We start from the raw sequence: 20567 nt of genomic DNA on the forward strand, positions 1-20567 counted from the left end.
ATCGTTTTTGAACTATGAACTTGTATGAAAGCTATATGTTATTGTGGCTCGATTTTGATCATTTTCAGCGTACTGCTTTACATTATGAAAAATAAACATTTCACAAAATTTGGTGCGCTCAGCTGCTTTAGTTACAGAGTTATAACACAAAAAATCGTTTTTGAACTATGAACTTTTATGAAAGCTATATGTTATTGTGGCTCGATTTTGATAATTTTCAGCGTACGGCTTGAACTTATGATAAGTAAACATTTCACGAACTTTGCTGCTTTATTATCATGGTTATAATGCAAAATTGCATTTTCGAAATATCGTTTCTATGGGAGTTATGTGTTATATACATTCGATTTTCATAATTTTCGTTATATCATAGTGAAGCTTTAAATAAAAATCGCCCGCACTAGATTATTTAAGGTTTACAATATTTATGAATGTTGCGTAATTACTCAGGTACATTTTCTCGTTTTGAGAAAAATGCCGTTTTCGAAAAGTAAATTATATGAGCAGTAATAAATTCAATGATTATGAAAAAATTTCAATAAAATTAAAAGCATTTTACAATTTGTTTTATATATTTTTCATATAGTGTGCTTATACTTGAATGGTATAAAGGAATAAAGGTTGAAAAAGAAACTAAGGCTTAAAAAACAGATATTTTCTTAGCACAAAAAGAGAAACAAATAGGAATGAAAGACCAAAACAAAACGGAGCAATCGAAAAAAATGTAAAGAAAACAGGAAGGAAAAGCCAAAGGACATTAAAAACGCAAAGCAAGCAAGCACGGCTGCCTGAAAAAAGGACAATAGCCAAGGAGGCAAAGACTGTGTCGGTGTCACGGCGACTCTGCCAAAGAATTTATGCGTAAAGTTAAATTAACGCCTCACAGCTGTGCTACGGAGTTGGCTGCCTAGAAGGCTGAAGATAGCTGTGCGATTTAAAAAAACCAACAAAAAAAAAAAGAAGAGAAGAGGCAACAAAAGAAAAGGCAGCCAAAGGCAACAACGCGCCAAGAAATCTGACATCAACGCCATTGTAAAGGCCATCAACGGCAAACAGCAAGGCAGAAAGACATGTGTGTATGGAGACGTGCACTACATGCGCCCATCAACACATACACACACACACACATACACAAGTTAACACTTATGTAGGTGAATACTTTGTCTCTTTATATGTTGCTTCTTGTTGTGCGTAAAAGACCACAGAATCCTTTAAGTGAATATTTATACAAACGTGAGAGTGTGTGTGAGGGGCTATGCACAAAGCAATTGTGGCCAACCACGCCAGGGTTATATTTACATACACTTTATATTGGATAACATAAGCAGGTGTAAAAGTAGTAAAGAAGTCAAGTAAATATAGACTCAGTTGTTTGAGAGGAGTTAGTCATTCAGCACTTCAATTAGTCGAATAAGAGCAGCTCGTTTCATTACTGGAAGTGTGACATGAGTTTGGGGAGCGTGGCTCAACTATGAAGACCGGCCTAATCGCAGCATGCTTTTGACCAGAGGTGAGTCTTAAATAGTTTATTGAGCTCGCCGCCTACAGCGAAGGCCATTTTTTCATAGCTATCTGGGTGTTAACAAATCATTACCATGTGGCAAAGAATCGTATCGGATGTTAGATGTAAAAGGTTCCTATAAAAAAAGGAGCCAGCATCAACTTTAAATTCCTTCTTGGCTGTACCGTCATGGCGCGCTGTTGTTAACTCGGCTATAATCGCGGTGTCTACGCCAATCAAGAAGAAGAAGAAGGATTATAGTTTGACAATCGATTAGATCTCTAGTATATTCTGCCCAATCCACAATTCACTTTGTCAAATATTTTGGAAGTGTCCTCCAAAGATTCCATAAAAGGGTCCATAGAGCTTGTTTTCCCAAGGATCGAGAAGACTGCATTGGCAAGACGGTATGATACACTGTTGGAGGAAGCGACACAAGAGCGCAGAGTATGTTCAAATTCGCGTCAAGAACAGGCACTCTAAAGGACTACTTCCTTGGACCTAGGAACTGAACTCCAGTACCGCAAAGGACCAAAAATGGTTTATGCGTGGCTTATTGCCTACCAATTAGACCTAACCTAACCTTACTCAAGGATTGAATCCATTATCAATGTACGTGTTCGATAGTATATGTACTGTTTTAGCCCCATGAAATCTACGATTGACTTGGATTAACCACTTTTTCTACATTTGTAGCTACTTTCTTGCTTATGGAATTACCTGACTGAATAGACTGTGGAATAAAGAAGAGGTCTCACGGAAAGTTAATGAATTTATAAGTCTATATTGTTATTGTAGTAGCGGCAGATCATATGTATATTAGCCTAATAGATATATAAAAGGCAATCTGAGTTGATAGTTCTTCCAACCGAGGTCCGTACCCGTTCCGTCGTCCCAACAAAGGTAGGAACGGCTTAACAAGTCTCTCATTATGTCGGCTCGTTGGATTCACAGATCGTGTTAGCGATATCGGGTAACGTTTAAGGTAGATTTAGAAATAGTAAATAAGGAGAATACACGACTTTACAACAAGAAGTATAAATCTACCATATATGTATGTGTACCTTACTCGGTCTTTTGGGCCCATTCTGATCCTGAGACCATATTAGCGAGCTCATAGTTAGTTAACTGAAATTTTCTTCTTGATTAGACAATAATCTGACAAAATTTACTTAATACTATTTGGTATTCGCGGAGTTTAAGATTTGGCATTGACATGTCACTGCAACCGAAAAGACCTTTCGCGGCTGCCACCTGCATTACGGGTGCCATCTGCAGCAAGCAAGTCAGCAAAAAATCGTTGGTGGTTAACTCTTAACTTCAATAATTGCCGCTTACCTAGACTTCGGAATTGCCAAGCTAGCAACTCCTTTCAGGGAGAAAGACGGTGGGATACATTATTTTTTCGGTTGACGCTGATGGCGATGCCAAGTGAACGAAATGGAACGAAAAGCTATTTTCTCCACTTTTAATGGCATGACACGTTGCCACGCTGGTGAAAAAGTCGACAGCAACGACTGGCAGCGCTGACACAGAGACCACGACAGCGTCGGAACGATGTTGGCAAATGCTGTAGGATGTGTGTACACATGTAAGCTCAGCAGAGCAGTGTGTGGAATGATAAGGACTACATATTATATATGCATACCCAAGAATAGATTTGATCGCGCAAGCTAAGACTTCAAGGGAGGCCGTTCCCGAGTTAGATACCTGAAAACGGTACCAAATTCAGTTGTGTAGATGACAACGGATGCCAGACAGCAGCAGCACGCGGCTAACGCATTGACAGCCAACACAAGCGTCAACAACAAGCAAATCAGCAACAACAGCAGGAGGAGGAAGGGGTAATAACAACAAGAATGACAGGCAACAAGGTTGGAGCTCAGACACTGTGACAGGAGCCAAAGCAAAGGACAAAGCAATTTAGCTTAGCTGCGGCTGAATATCCCCGACACTTGCATGTCCTGACGGGCAGGATAGAACTATCAGCGAGGTGTTGTACAAGAAGCTAGAGGAGAAAGGGAGTTAAATGTGAGGATAGCTTTCTGGAGGTAAGGTTTGGTTGAAGACCAAGCGGCCGACGGGCGGTAGGCTGATAGGCTGACAGTCGAGAATGCAGCCGCGCCGGTGGTCGCAGGTTCCTCACTTAACTTGTCGGCTCCCATGGTTGCCTGGTTGCCAAGCTGCGAGCTGCCGCCATTATCGCTGGTTACGGATGCTGCATCATCCACTAACAGACGTGGTGTCTGCTGCTCATTTGCTTTCTTCGCAGTCTTTGCATTGGCAGTCGAGCGCATCGCTTTGAGTAAATACTATAAGCTATACGGTGGAAGACGACTTTACCCCTAGCACGTAGGTATGTTAGTCGAACGTATGTGTGTGTGGGTTGAAAATGCAAAAATACAAAACAGTTAAAGTACGAAGTCGTGGAAAACAAAGACTAGGACATCCAAATGAGCATCAACTACAACCACAGAACTCGCGCTTATGCAAAATACAGGGCTGGTTGGATTGGAAAGCGACTATTTAAGAGTTTCGCGTGGCACCTTTTGTGGTATGAATAGGTATGATGGCTTCTAAGTATCTCGAACCTCGATCTACTTCAGTTGTAAGAATATTTTGTTTGACTCACAGAGCACAAAGATACTAATTGACATGGATAGAGAGTATAGGGTCCCATTGAAAGTGCCGTTTTTTCAGATTACTTGATGCAACTATATTCAAACACATAAATATTTAAACTAACTCGATCCGAGCCAATATTACTTCATGTGGAAGTCAATATTTTAAACACCAATCAGTTTCAATCGGACTAAAGCTGGTAAGAATATCCGCTCATTTTCTTCACGAAACTCTCTATCAACATAAGATTTAGTGTTCGACTTGAGATTGAGGAAGGCTCATTGACCGTAATCTTAGTTACTGTTCAATGTGATAACCAGGTAAATTCACGACGCAAATAATTTAAAGTGTAGAGAACTGGTACCAGTCTCCCAAGAGTTGTGCGCTGTATTTGGAACCCGACACGTAAAAAAGCTTTACAAAGAAAAGAAAAAAAGAACTGGCTGGGGAAGTACCAAAAGCTCCGTCCGAATTGGGAAGGACCATGGTCCTTTGTGCGTTGGCCACGCCGAATATCGCAYTCGATGGAACGATGAGCTGTATGAGATATACGACGACATTGACATAGTTCAGCGACAGCGGCTAAGGTGGCTAGTTCATATCGTCCGAATGGATGAAAACTCTCGCCCTCTGAAAGTATTCGACGCAGTACCAGGAGGGGGAAGCAGAGGAATACTAAGACCTCCACTTCGTTGAAAAGAAAAGGCAGAGAAGGACCTGGCTATACTTGGAATCTCCTATTGGCGCCAAACAGCGGAAAGGAAGATTGGCGCGATGTTCTTCACTTGGCTATAATCGCGTAAGCGGTATCTACTCCGAAATAGAACTACTAACATTCAACATTTATTGGCAGATCTCTGATTCGTGCGGCTGGACGGTTTTGTCCGGGGTTTTCGAGGCTGAGACTTACATATTTAAAATGTATTGAAAGCGACGACCGATTCCTGAATCAGAACACCTTTTTTTATCGATGACTCTAATGGAGAGATAAAAGTCTTACAACCGGTAGAGCCGAAACCGTGTCTCTGTCACAAGAAGTTTTAACTCGACCAAGTTTTCACATCTTGAGGTGAAACATTCAAATAATCACTGTCTTACCAAACAGCTCTCGTCGAATCGCACCCATTGGCATACCTCTAATAGTTGCACACTGTCGACTGCTTGCTTTGCAAACTACAACAATGTGTGCAATTTGCAGTGAAGAACAGAATTTATTGTAGAAAAACTAAAATATTGGCATACAGAACGTGTGAAGAGGAATCGGCACAAAGCAGCACAAAAAAAGAGGGCGAAAAATCAACGCTGAGCGCTAGAGTACACAGTGCATAGAATAAGAAGTGTAGCGATACAACGAGAGTCGTGGCGGGGCGGAGGAGGTTGAGAGAGCGCTCGAGATGGTGGGCGCCATGCAGGCTGCTTCAACCTATCCTCAATTGTATACAGTGACGTAAAACGAGATATAAAAGTTGGTACACTCGTGTAAATGCTTGTGGCCCACTTCGGTGGTGTGTCTGCCCTTAAGTGCATATTAGTTTTAAGGAGATTTGAGTATATTTACTTTTCGCAAGAGCAAATTATTTAAGCTCTTTGTTTTGTTTAAGTACAAAAGGGAAATAAAATGAAGAACTCTCAGCATAAAATTTTGGTGTAATTGATAGTTCTTGTCATAATTCATTAGCCATCATTCGGTTGTGAAAGATCTGCAATGCAGGGAATTCCAATGACTTCGTGGGGTGGAGTTTCAAACGAAATTGTTACGAAAATAATTTAAAGCAATTTATTTGATTAAAATTGTTTAAACCTTGCGAAGAATAGGGATCAATTCAACAAACTAATATGATCGTGGTTCGTTGCTGAGTTGATCTATATTATTTTTTTTTTATACTCTTGCAATATGTTGCTACAGAGTATAATAGATTTGCTCACCTAAAGGTTGTACTTATTACAAGATATCTCGATGAAACTTGGTACACATGTTCCTTGGCAAAACACTAAGGAGGAGTTCGCAGATGAGCGTAATCGGACCACTGTCACGCTCACAAATGGAGTTCAGTTACTAGGTACATGAAGAGTAATCATCGTTTAAGATGCCCGTTTACAGCGTAGTCTTGCCAATGCGAGACAAGTTCACGAGAAGATGTTCCATTGTTTCTCTGGTGCCTTTATCTAGACATTTCCTGCAGTCTTCTGTCGATTTGTCAGCCCCATTCTGCGGGCATGTGTCGCCACCAGACAGTAATTAATATTCTCAACATTCCTACAGTCTCTTCTATCGAGTGTCAATGCGAATTTGGTGTACTTCGGATCTACCCTTTTGGATATGACTTTTCAAGTTTTGCGCCCAGGTAGTTCGTTCCATCGGGTTTGATTTTCTTTATAATGATTCTGTCGAAATCGTTACATATACAATACACGGGTTTCCCAATGTTGATCACGTTTTCGAGTGTCAGCAATTTAGTCTATTTCATTGCCCTCGATGCCTTTGGGACCTGGCACCCAGTAGACTTCCCAAGATTCGTCAGGCTGTTATGCGTTACGAGGTTACTGCCTTCATTGATGTTGACTTCGGAATTGCCTGCAGCAATAGCAAAAACCTCAGCTTGAAGGCTGCCTTATGCCTTACTCTGGACAGTGTATTACCGCACCAAATCTATCGTTCATTTTCGAGAAATCCGTATAAATGTCTAATGTTGTGCGCATATAACACAAATTTACCCAGACAAACTTTTTCTAGCCCGCATATTACTAATATAAGGATTTTCGAATATCCGGCAGACTTTACTTTATATGTATGATATGATATGAGGGTCCTTACCTTAAAATACTTAAATTATCTTAAGGTTGCAGTTCTTGTGAGAATCAGAACCACCGTGGTCATAAATCCATGTTATGATCTGTTTTTGAAGTTATCTATAATACTGAGAACACCGAAATAAATAATGTGGACGACAAGATTTGAATCTAGGGTTTCGCGATATCTGACGATGAGTTTAAGGAACTTTTTAAAAAGAAATGCATATTTTTTGAAATTCTATCTCTAATTCAATATTCTATATTAATTAGGTGGCAACGCCATTTTGTTATAATGTTGTAATGTTTAAATAAGACCAATTTTATTTCTTCGTTATAATTATAGTAACGTTTTAATTTGAATTATAAATGATATGGAGCGATGAGCTGTATAAGATATGGTATACGACGACATTGTTCCAGTTTAGGATAGCGGTTAAGGTGGCTAGGTTAAGTATAGTTCTGAGAGTAATTGACTCAGCACTTCCCGGGAGAAGGTGAGGAAGAGGAAGACCTCCACTTCGTTGGAAAGACCAGATGGAAAAGGACAGCGAAAAGGCAGAAAGACTGGGCACGCTGTTCTAAACTCGGTTATAACCGCGCAAGCGGTGTCTACGCCAAAATAGAAAGAAGAATATTTTTATGTATGTGTCTCTTTGAAATAATAAATCTTGAACTAATTAAAGTAATTTAAATTTTCATCAAATATTTATATAAAAAGGGGGCAACATTGTTTTTTTTTATGTAAATATTTTCCCCAATAAATTAATTTGAAATAGTACCGGGTGGCAACTTCACCTTCCACCCATTTTCAGTAGTAACGGTCTTTAAGTGCCTTAACCACTTATTAAATTAATTATTTTAATTAATTTTTTTAATTTGTATTTATGTGGCAACCTCTGTTTTGAAATTTATTTTCAATTTTTTTTTTAAATAAAATATACATACATATGTATGCAATGTAATTAAGTGCAATAGTTTTTTTCTTATTTAATTTAAAGTACTTTGTAAAATAGGTGGCAACCACATATTGCTTTTTAGTTAATAAATAAATTTACATAAATTAAATACGTTGAACCTTATAACGTGGAATGATATTCAGCTCTAATATTGCAGACTCGAATTGCATAAATGTGGCAACTCCTATTTAATTTCAAATATAATTTGAAGATATTTTTTATTGCAATAATTATTTTCCGACAAATTTCTACACACAACATCTTGCAAAAGCGTTCTTTGTTTTCTTTAACTCAACTACCGAGCCCAGCACTACGGCTCTAAATCAGCCAAATCCCCGTTGATGCCAATGACTTGGACAGCTTCCAGCAAATCACCTAAGTGAACTGCTGCAATTAATATCTTGCACCACTGTGCCAAAAGAGCATTGTTGCCGAGCAAACGCCGTTGCAGCGCTTAGTCGGTGTGGCGCAAAGGCCTGTCTACGAAAAGTAAACTGTCTACCAACAATAACAGCAACAATGCCAAAGTACATGGAATAATAAAAGACTGTGTAACACTGACAATGACACCGGTAGCGTGGACAACAACAGCAGCAAAAACAAAGCGCCAACTAGTCAAGCAGCCAGCGAAATGAGCAGCAACGTCGAGTGGGCCGACAAGGCGACGGCGTGTGTGTGCGCCTAAAAGTAGGCAAGCAAAGCCAGCCAAGCATGCTAGTGCTTTTTGTCGCCGTCTCGGCAGCTGCACCAACATTCCCGTGTATTTATGCATGCTGCCCGAGCATATGCGAAGGTGTGTATGCATGTGCTTTTGTTGTTGTTGTTGTTGTTGGCCGGCTTGTGCAAACTGTTTGTCAACTTGTTTTGTGTGACAGCATATTTGTTTACAAATGATTATGGCTGGGGGTGTGTGTGTGCGTGCGTTTGTGCGCGGCTGTGTGCGCAGCTGCTTAAGCTCATTTATTTAAATTAAAATAAACACTGCAAGGCACACTCAACTCACATACACACACACTGAGAGCGAGGGAGCGAGGGGGAGAGTGAGAAATGCAAATGCACGCGTGCTTGCAGTTATGTTTAGCGCTTGGTTGCTTGGCTGGCCGACTAGGCTTGGCTGGTGTTGGCCTCCGCCGGGCACGTGCAACTAAGTGCAATGCCAGCAACAACAATAACAAGAATAACAACAACAAGGGCGTGTGAATGAGTAACAACTGCAGGCACAATGGCAGACGGCAAGTTGTGCACAGGTCGTGCGCGCCTCAATTACTCGGGCCACGTCCGATTTGCTGCCAGCGTCGCAGTCGGCGAGGTTGGCGTTAAGCGTCGCATTTTCACACCAACCGAGAAGCAATGCAGGCGACTGGCTGGCGCAAAGCATATGTGTGGGTGACTGTGTGTGAATAATATGTGTTGTATTTGTTGCTGGTGTTGTTTCCACGTACACACATACATAAACACAACCATATACACTCCTCCCTCCCGCTTATATTCACCATACTTTTGTTTTCGTTGCACCGTTATGTTGGGCAATGGCAAATGAGCAGCAAAAGCAACAATAGCTGCAACAACACTAATGGCATTTGTTTGCAATGTCGCAAAAGAAAGTGGGAAAAAATGTTAGCGCGCTTTTAGGAGCAAAGCACTTATTTTGCCAACAGAGTGGCAAAGGAGAATGAAGACATGAGAGACAACAAAATAAAAAGTGACAGCAACAACTAGAAAGAAGAATCTCGATTGCCAACAATACAAAAACAACAACAAAGGCAACAACACAAAGTCATGGCAACAAAGAACAATTACGATAATTGTATCGCTGACTCTTGTTGGCAGCATGCAGGATGGCGTGTAAACAAATTGTTGGTAGATGAAAAAAAAAAAACAACATTAAGTACAATGAAACGATGAAAAAATTGCAAACGCATAGAAACACGACGTGAAGACAATAACAACTGCAACAATAACAAGAACAACAACAACAATAACGGTAACAAAAACAACATTACGTACAGTGAAACGTTGAAAAAATTGCAAATGCAAAGAAACACGAAGTGAAGACAATAACAACTACAACAATAATAACAACAACAACAACAGTAATAATAACAACAACAAACACAACAACGATAGTAGCATTAAAACAGCAACGACAATGAAGGAACGGAGAATCACAAAAACGCAACAAAGCTAACAATGGCGAAAACAACAAGAACAGAAATATAAAAAACAACAACAACAACAGCGCGAACTRCTGAAAACAATGCACAAGAATGCGGAGCGCAAAAATGCAGCGATTGCAAACAAAAAAAAAAAAAAATGCGGAAGAGGAACGGGAAGTGTACGCTGGCGCCGGCGCCGGCGCGAGTTCGAGCGCGACGCAAACATTTTGGGGACACAATAGCAAAAGGCCGCTAAGAAAAAGTGGAAACATTACAAAAACTTAGAGTTTTTATATTATATAAAAGCCCGTGTAAGCATCTCATCGCAAACAACAACTCAAGGCAATTGCCAACAACAAGATAATTGAAATAGCTACAACAAAGATGGTGGCGCATTGTTGCCACGACATAGCGTTGAGCTAAGCGGCTCAACAGCTAAGTAGTAATTTATGTTAGGCGCCCGGAACAAGAAAAAAGTGTCGACAGCAACGTTCGCAAGCAATTAAAACAATAACAATTACAACAACTTCGACATTGATAATATGAAAAGTGAAATGTACGCAGAATGGTGTAAAAAAAGTGACGTGAAAGAGTAAATGTTACTTTCTGTGTAAATCCAGTTATACCCTCAACAACATGAGCTTGTTTATTAAAAAAAATAGTAAAAAACGTTGCCTTTAGTTGCACCGAACACATAATACCTTCACAAATAAAAAAAGTTTCCATGCAAAAATTTTATTTTGATCGTTCAGTTTGTATGACAGCTATTTGCTATAGTTAGCCAATCTGAAAAATGTCTTCGATGATTGCCACATTGCTTTACATAATGACCTACATATGTCAAATTTCGTGAAGGTATCTTATTAAATGAAGAAGTTTTCCATACAAGCACTTCATTCCGATTGTTCAGTTTGTATGACCGCTATATACTATGGTCAACCAATAGCAGCGGTTGCCACAAATGCGGTTGCGGTTGCTTCTTGTGGAGAAATGGACGTGTGTCAAATTTCAGTTCGATTTCTCAAAGACTGAGGCAATAATCCGAAACAGACATAGTCGGCCATGGATAATTTAGCACTCGTTTGTATGTATTTTTCCTCTATTTTGAAGGCAATAATATATATTTGTATTTAAATATGTAAATTTTTTATCTCTTTTATCAGTCCGGGTCAAATTTGATCACATGGTAGAAAAAGTTGTGGTTGGCCAAGCATTTTATCAGTTTCGAGAAGACCGGTGGTTTTACAACAAATAAACCTAGACTCAAATATGGAAAGACCAAATAAATACATTGGAATTGGAATTATAATCCTCCCAGTGGGTGCCGGCTAGTAATACCATATATACTAGTATCACGATGGCAGGGACGAGCTGGCAACAATTCGCAGGCTTGCATTTGGGAAGTATTTAGCTAAAGTCTGACATTATGGCTGGTTAATTTTTGTTTCTCAATAGTCAAGTATTCAAATAAGAAGACTATGTGATAGAAAAAGGGCAGAATCAAGGTGCCCTGTGAACTATGGCCATGAGCACTCAAAATAAACCAGGGTCCCTTCGTATCAACTGATCTACTTGCCCCTACACTCGTGGGTCTACATTATGAAGTTAAAGCAGTGGTCTGTGTTAAATATTTTGGAATTAGTGAAGAAATAGGCAGACAAACGTTTATTTCAAATGTCTAAAAAAAGATTTATAACTTGAGACAAGTAGTCAATCACTCAGATAGTAGAGCGGTGATACTAGCCTCATAGTATGTTCAGGTTTGGTCGAGGTCTGCCTAACCTCGCTGTTAATAGCATCAAGTGTCTTTGTGAGCAGGTTTGAGCTACCTACTAAATAAGGGGGTATATTTTCCACTACTAGATAGCTAGGCCACCATCGGCACATGCGTTTTCATAAAATCCATTTGACCCTAGATCGATCGCAGGAGGTTTAGTGATCTCTTTGCCGTTAGTGAGGCTAGTCTCTCCATGGCGTCCATGCTGTAAGGCTGGCAATCTTGAGACGCCATTAGCAAAAACTGTATGGGAAGATATGAGGAGGAAGCAACTCAACACTTTCTTTTTGATTGTATCGCACTTGGGAGGTCAAGACTTAAACACTTTTCAGCGGATACCTTCAGACACCCCACTGAACTGGATAAATTATAGGTTAGAACACAGGATTTCTTCTTTTCTATGGCTTCACAATACTGCACTTGCGATGTTCGATCAGTCATTTAACCTAACAGATTCATACATTTATTGAAAAGTCATTCTGCAAAGTAAATTTTAGTCAACAAAAAAGAAGAATTGTTGGTCGTTGCAGTATTTTCTGGCCATACCACCCTAACAAAGTCTTTGGCACAGCGTGAACTAATAACAAATAATAACACTGCTTGCATTCTACTTTCCTAACTTTCCCGCATTGCTAAGGTACTCAGCCGACAGCCTAAAAGCATTTCTTCGTTCTCTCTGCGGGCATACTGCGTTGATTTTTCTGCCGGATCTTACGTCGTCTGCTGTTTTTCTCCTGGTTATTATTTTTTTGTACATCCTTTGTAGAGTGATTGTGTTGTTGTTTTTTTTTCCACTTTTTGTGGTGGTTCCTGTTGTTGTTGTGCATTGTATTGTTATTGCGCTCCAGTACAGAAAGGCTTTAGGTTGCCCTGTGACACTTCAACTTTCCTCACTTTCCTGCACTTCGTTTCGATAACTTCAGTTTAGTTTTTGTGTACTTTTCTGACGGCTATTTTTTTGTAATTTTCTTTCCCTTTTCAAATATCTGTCTGTAAATCAGCTTCTACGTTAGAATTATTGTTTATAAACAGAAATCCTGTCGCTTTCTGCACCTTTAACACCTCCTAAGCACTATCAACCTCACAGCTCCATCCTTATCTCTCGCTTTCTCTATATACTACATCTTCGCCGCCCCTACCTTAGCCCCCCTCAACCCTTTTATTCTGTAATCATTCACCATTCCGCTTTAGTCACCATTTTCTAGTGTCGTTACCCCAACATTTGCATTTGCATTACATGTGTGTTTTGTTCTTGTATTATTTGCATTTGTTGTTGTTTGCTGTTGTATTGTCGTTGCTGCGCCCTTATCTTTCGATTAATTCAAAGTTGCATTTGCATTCGCCACATTGTTGACTAGCTTGCATTGTACATACGTTCCCTCCTCTTTCTCTCTCTGTTCCTTTTTGTTTATTGTATGCTGGAGTGTGTGTCTATGAGTATATTTATATGAAACCCCATTTTAAGTGGCTATGAGGGTCTGCAAATATGCTGCAAGCATTAACCCAGCAGTCGCAGATTCTGAGAAGCCAGACGTTGTTTTTCCGAAGCTTGTCTCTCGAGTGATATTGATGCGTGTCTACTTCACGATCTTCAGCTCGCGGCTATACACTGCTTTACATAGGAAATTGGAAAGCGGAATTTACTAGGTATTCCGTTATACTGGTACACAATTTGTTTTCAGATATGAAAGTAAAAATAAGCTTCCGACCCCATTTGATATGTTAAATAAACTATTTTTTCCATATTTTCTCTTGAGACTTTAATTTTGATTTGATCTTTAACTTAGCTTTTCATTTTTAATTCTTACTCTTTTGGCTATAATCTTAAATATTTTATATTTAATCGTCTATTTTGAATATTTAATCTTCAATGTGGATAACTTATATAATCTTTGAACTTTAATACCTAAGCTTTAATCTTAATCTTCATTGTTTAATTTTTAATTTTCAATATTTTATCTTAATTTTTATTAATTAATCTTAATTTTATCCATTAATCTTTAATATTTATTATTTCATTGTTAATCTTTAATCTTAAACTTTGTAATAATGTTAGTTTTAATCTTTTTTTTAGTTTTTAGTATTTAATCTGTTTTCTTATTCTTTAATCTTCAACCCATAGTCTATAATCTTATGTTTTCACCTTTAGTATTTAATCCTTAATCTCTAATCTCTAATCTTTAAGATTTAATTTTCAATCTTTAATTTTAATTCGTTAATCTTTAAACCTTATTGTTAACCTTAGAATTATTCTTAGTTTTAATCTTAATCTTTAAGTTTAATACTTGATCCTTAATTAAATTTTGAATCTTTAGTGTTAACTTTAATCATAATCTTTAATTTTGAATCTCTGTTCTTGACCTACTTAATCTTTAATTTGCATTCTTTATGCGCTAATCTTTGATCTTTAATATTTAATATTTAATCTTAAACTTTGATCTTCAATCCTCAATCTTTAATACTAAATTTTAAACTTCATATTTTGTCTACCCACCTACCCTACCCTTTAACTTTAACCTTCAATCATCAATATTTATTCTTTAATTTTTATTCCTTAATCTTAAATCTTTAATCCGGATCTGTAATCTTAATCTTTAATATTTAATTTGTAATCTCAATCCTTAATCTTTAGTATTTTTTTAATCTTAATCTTTAATCTATTTTTGTTGTTTCTTTAGTATTTTATTTTAATAACGTTTTCAATTTCAATATTTGCCTGATGTGAATGTCTATATTATGTGCTCGCGCTACAACTAGTCACTAAACTCATTACCAAGTAGCTGAATGCGTCTATTTCCTTTACAGGTTTTTTTCTACTGGGTATATGCTTGTTCTTTATTGTATCTGCATATGCTTATGTTTTTCTGCACACACTTGTGATTAAAAGAATTCCAAGAGAATTTTAAATAAAAATTACTCGCTCGAGATATCCCCGCACGCACTTCTCCCTGGGCAGATTGTTCTCAAGCGTTGATGTGTTCAAGTAAGTACGTTACCATGTACTTCAGTATAAGCGTTTAAGCTTCTTAGCTTTGGCTCTTACTAGCTATTAAAATTACGGGTAATTGTGATAAAAAGTAAAGCGAAGCTGTTTCTTAGCATTTGGATTCTGCTTACTAACCAGGAATGTCGGCTATTCTATTTATGTATACTCTTATATGTATTTATATATATATATTGTAAATAAGCATTTAGAGTATATCAAGGAAAAATATTTAATTAGCATATTTTTAGAACTCCTGGAAAAGCTTAGCGTTTGTATATCAGTGAACAATCATCTGAGAAAAGGTTAAATGCTTTATTAAAAAAATATTATGTATTACTTAGATTTTGTGGGTTTTCAAGCAGTTGAACCACGGTTCAATGATCATTAGAGCATTTTAGCAGCTCACTTAAAATATAATGTCTATTGAGGCATTTGAAGTATGTAAGTAAGTTAGTTAGCACCGTTCTCGTAGAACATTCTAACATTAGGAAGGAGATCTCAGATCAGTTAGTATATCTGACTCTTTCGATGATTAAAATTAAAGTGACTAGAGTTTAATGTGATGATATTCTAGGAGACAGTACTACATGAGCGTCTAGCCACGATGGCCTAGGGGGATAATGCTCGAAACTTCTACGAAAAGATCCGGCGACTAGCAGAAGGTTTCATGACCGCAGCATTTTCTTGTAGAATCCACAGAGGTGATCTAGTGACTGATGCTTAGGGTACACTAAATTATGGTGGGAGCACATCTCCAGCCTCCTAAATGTCAGTGAAAACATAACACCCGCAGATGGCGAACCCGATTCCCCGGACGAAAGCATGCCCAATGATTGGAATTTAAGTGTGCTCTGCCAAATCCACAAAAAGGGATACCCCACAATCTATAAGGTTTTATCGAGCGTATTATGTGGAAGATTTAAGCCCACCGTCAACAAATTGAATGGACCTTATCAGTGTGGCTTTAGAATTGGCAAATCTTATAAAAGGCTCGTGAAAAGAAAATCGATACACACCAACTCTTAGTCGATTTCAAAGCTGCTTTTGACAACACGAAAAAGAGCTGCCTTTATGGCGCTATGTCTGAATTTGGTATCTCTGCAAAAACTACTACGGCTCTGTAAACTGTTGTTGAGCAACATCAAAAGCTCCGTCAAGAGCGGGAAGGACCTCTCTCAGCTTAATCGAGTATTTAAAAATTTTCTATAAGATTGTATAGCTGCTGGCGTATGCCGATTATTGATAACATTAACCTCAACAACCGCGCCGTCATGTCTACATTCTTTCGTAGTGAACGAGGGCAAAACGAAATATCTCCTGCCATCAAACAAATAGACGACACACTCGCGTGTTGCTCCCACGTCACTGGTGACAGTTGCAGCTCGAAGTTATCGAAGTCGTAGATAATTCCGTCTATTTAGGAACCAGTATTAACACCAACAACAATATCAATGCAGAATAACTATTACCAGTAGGTGCTACTTGGACTGAGTAGGGAAACGAAAAGTAAAGTCCTCTCTCGACGAGCTAAAACCGAATTCAATATGTCGTTTATCATTAGTCATTACGGTGCAGCGGCATGGCAGTGACCTCATTTGAAGAGTCGGTCTTAGGATTGTTCGAGAGAAAAGTTTTGCGGAATATAGACCGACGGAACGGTGAGCTGTACGAGTTATACGACGGCGTTGACATATGTATGTAGTTCAGCGAATTAGGAGACAGCACTGAGTGTTGGACGTAGTCTATCTCCATTCCGCTTTTTTGCTCTTTATTCAATGCTTTATAAAAATTGTTACAATGATCGGAGTTAGTTCAAATATGCCGTTTCGTTCGATAATCTGTTTCCATCTAGACGGCGACTTCATAATACCCCCCTCGTAGATGCCCCCCCCCTCCTTATTTGCGAAGAACTGGGACAACCACATTTCACAAGCCTCTTTTGAGTTCAACTTTTCATCAACAAGGACGTTCCCCATGGACAGGAACAGGTGGTAATCACTTAGCGCTATGTCCTGGCTATATGGTGGTTGCGATAAAACCTGCCATCCGAGTTCCTGCAGCTTCTAACGAGTCATCAACGAAGTGTGTAGCCTGGCGTTGACATACATATGTATGTAGTTCAGCGAATTAAGAGACAGCGGCTACGCTGGCTAGGCCATGTCGTGCTTATGGATGAAAACACTCCAGCTCTGAAGGTATTCGAAGCAATAACTGCTGGAGGAAGCAGAGGAAGAGGAAGACCACACTCCGCTGGAAAGATCAAGTGGAAAATGACCTGGCTGCACTTGGGATCTTGGCATTAAAGAAGAAGAAGAAGTATTGTCTTGATGTATTTTATAAAGGTTGTTTATTGAAATCAAAACAACTGGCATAATGAAACGAGTACATCTCTCCCATGTGACATACATATACTCGCTGATATTAAAAGAGAACTTGCTAACTTTGTTGTTAATTAATTTTTGGACAAGAGAGCAGAGCGCAAGCATGACCAACAGGAAAGTGGTGCATCGAAACCGAATATCGCACCAAATATTATATAATTATTACGGGCTTCGCAAAGTCTCTTAAGGTTATAAGTTATAACGATCCGCAAACCTAGCGATCAGAGTTGTATTTGCGTAAACTTATTTTAGTATGCAATCCAAAAACAAATTTTTCAAACTATGACACGTTGTGAGTACCTCATACGATTAATTGAATTAAAAAAAAAAAAAAAAAAAAAAAAAAAAAAAAAAAAAAAAAAAAAAAAAAAAAAAAAAAAAAAAAAAAACACGCTTTAACTTTTTAGTAAACGGTAAATTTAACTGATGTAAACTCTCAATGCAAATATTTTTTTTCCGCATACTACAATAAGCTACTTAATGCAGCAAAGCACTCCCGTTTTCCTTACTCAAATACAGGGTGTGCTGGTGTGTGCAAAGTGTTTGTATTTGTTGTCCCAGTTGGAAAATTAAGTCGCTGTTATAAAAATGTACAGCAAAAACTTCAATGTGTTAATATAACTTCCTTTGTTGTTGCATGTGTGTTAATCAGCAACTCTCTTATGTGAGATTTGTGTGTTTGTGTCACTTGCTTGTGTTGTTGTGTAGCTCACAAAAGCACAACAGCCCATTAAATGACTACTAAGCCTTAGCTTTTAGTGTGTGTTCTTTCTACTTTCTCCACTTTTGTTGTTGTTGTTGTTTGTTCACTTTGCGAAGCTTTTGTTTTAAAAGCGAAAATGCATATTCTTGTTGAAATTGTTCCCATGTGGGACACGCCGTTGATTTGCACTCAATGAACGAAATAGCCGAGTGTGTGAATGGTTGCATTGCAACAGGCATATATACTCGCATACACATATGTATGTAGTAGATGGCAGCTAAATGTACTGTTATATTTATTATAATCTACATTTGGGCAGACGTGTGTGTGTAGTGAGTATATAGAAATACGCGTATACTATTATATATATACTTATGCTTGTAAATACCAAATGAAAAGGTTTCCCATACAAGCACTTCAGTCCGATCCATCAGTTTGTATTAGAACTATATAATATAATTATCCAAACTGAACACTTTGTATGGACATTGAAGCAAAACCGTGAATTATAATATCTGCCAGATTTCGTGAAAATATTTCGCCAAATGGTCAAGCTATTTCTGTGCAGTATTTTTTTGGTATTTCATTATGGAAAGAGTTACGCTTGAAAAATGTTCACAAATCGTTTAATTTGATTACGAAAATTCACGTTCTGTAAAGAATTGGAATACTGAGCGTACTATTCGCAACACCTTCAGCCATCTTGAGACCCAGCATTCATTATTGGATAATATTCGATCGAAAATGTACGTTCAGCAGGGTAGTGAAGAAAATATAGCAGCCGTAGCGGAGAGTGTATACGAAGACCATGGAGAGTCGTTTCGGCGCGTTCACGGCAACTCGGATGGACGCATGGCACGACTTGGCGTATTTTACGTCGGGATATTAAATTTAAACGTTCAAAATACAGCTTGTGCAAGTACAGAAGTTGCTTGACCTTCCCACGTCACATCGCTTTGCTCTATGGGCTTTAGAAAAGTTCCAAGAAGACCCGACGTTCTAGAGCCAAATTTTGTTCAGCGATGAGGACACATTTCTGGTTCAATGGGTATGCAAATAAGCAAAATTACCGCATTTGAGTCGAAAAGCAATCTAAAGAAATTCAAAAGTTGTCATTTCATACAGAAAAAGCGACGGTTTAGTCTGGTTTGTGAGTTGGTGGAATCATCGGTCCATATTTCTTCAAAAATGGTGGCGGTGGGAACTTAAACTTTGTGAGTTGGTGGAATCATCGGTCCATATTTCTCCAAAAATGGTGCCGGTGGGAACTTCAACGTAAATAGCAATCGTTAACGCTCCATAATAACGCACCATTAGATTTTTTCTATGGGGATATGTAAAGTCTAAAGTCTAAATGCGGACAATTCCACTTCGATTCTTACCTTGGAGCAAAATATCACGGATGTTATTCACCCGTTACCAGTGTTACGGATGGACGCAAAGGATGAGATAATCTTCAAAAAATAAATGAAAAAAAGTTCTTTCGAGTGATAATAAACATTTCCATGTGTTTTTTCTTTAAAAAAGTAGGGAACCTTGAATAAATATCCCTTTATATGCGGGAGTAGTACGATATCGATGGTTTTGACAAATGAGAAGCTTCGTGAGAAAAAAAAAAAAAAAACTCGGAGGGACACTTATACTATATACGGATAAACGAACAGCTAATTAATACAAAGCCAAATCGACTCGTCACGCTGATCATTTCTAGATATGTATTTGATAGAATCTCCGACGTTTCCTTTTAGGTGGAATAAGCTTCGTGGCCAATTTACTATACTCGTATCCTGTTCTTCTTTTTTTATTGGCACCAACACTGCTTACGCGATTATAACCGAGATAAGCATCTTCTCCACGGTGTAAAAAATAACCAGGAAATCATGAAAGGATTAAAAAAAAAAAAAAACTAAAATGTTAACACAGACTGGTGATAAATTCTTTCAGCTATTTTTTTTTTATAAATAAGAACTATGCTTTGCCCTGATAATTTTTCTGCTAGTCACTCTTTTTTGAAATATTCTAAATGAAATATCTTTGCTGTTTGTAATTACCTGGTAATGCTGAAGACCTCTTGCTCTAATGATTGTAGAAATCAACTGATTTACATAGACCACATTTTGGTATTAATCTGAAAATAAAATAGGTAATTATGTTTAAAAGTTCAAGTTAAAGTTCTAGCAAAGGTTATTTGCAAGTCTATAAATTAAGCTGCCTTTATTGCAAAGATCGACGGAATTTTGGGCTCCTTTGGACTTTTGTATGTTAAATTTCAGTTTCTCCAACACCAAAAATAAGGGGATATTCTTATTAAAGCAATGATGTTCGTAAAAGCAATTCAGGTCCATTCGTAGGAGACAAAAGCAAACTTTAAGAGCTGAAAATAAAAATTCTAATATTTTTCAATGTTTAGCGCCAGAATTTGACCATGAAAACAGAAACTAAAAACCATTCTTTTTGTTCACCGTTGTTATGTAAAGAGTGTTTCGTTTCAAGGTTCCCAACTTTTTTTAAAGAAAAAACATAAAAACTTCAAATTTAATGGAGAATGTTTATTATGATTCGAAGGAACATTGTTTGGCATTTATTTTTTGAAGATTATCTGTTTCAAATCTTGGCCGCGGCTAACGGCTTCAGTTCTTGCACGCCCTGTATTTTGTATGCGTTCAATTTAAGATCTCGATGCGCAAAGTCA

At 38.1% G+C, this 20567-nt stretch overlaps 1 long non-coding RNA gene across 1 annotated transcript in view; it reads right to left on the reverse strand.

Annotated features, from left to right (window-relative positions):
* The window catches only part of LOC108976495, a 147068-nt gene that overhangs the window by 7132 nt on the left and 119369 nt on the right, over positions 1–20567 (reverse strand). The window contains exon 3 of the long non-coding RNA XR_001993954.1: positions 19927–20003. This is a non-coding gene — a long non-coding RNA (uncharacterized LOC108976495). The remainder of the gene's footprint in view (positions 1–19926; positions 20004–20567) is intronic.

This window comes from Bactrocera latifrons, unplaced genomic scaffold, assembly GCF_001853355.1.
Source record: "Bactrocera latifrons isolate USDA-ARS-PBARC rearing strain unplaced genomic scaffold, ASM185335v1 scaffold_77, whole genome shotgun sequence".
In the NCBI taxonomy this organism is placed as follows: domain Eukaryota; kingdom Metazoa; phylum Arthropoda; class Insecta; order Diptera; family Tephritidae; genus Bactrocera; species Bactrocera latifrons.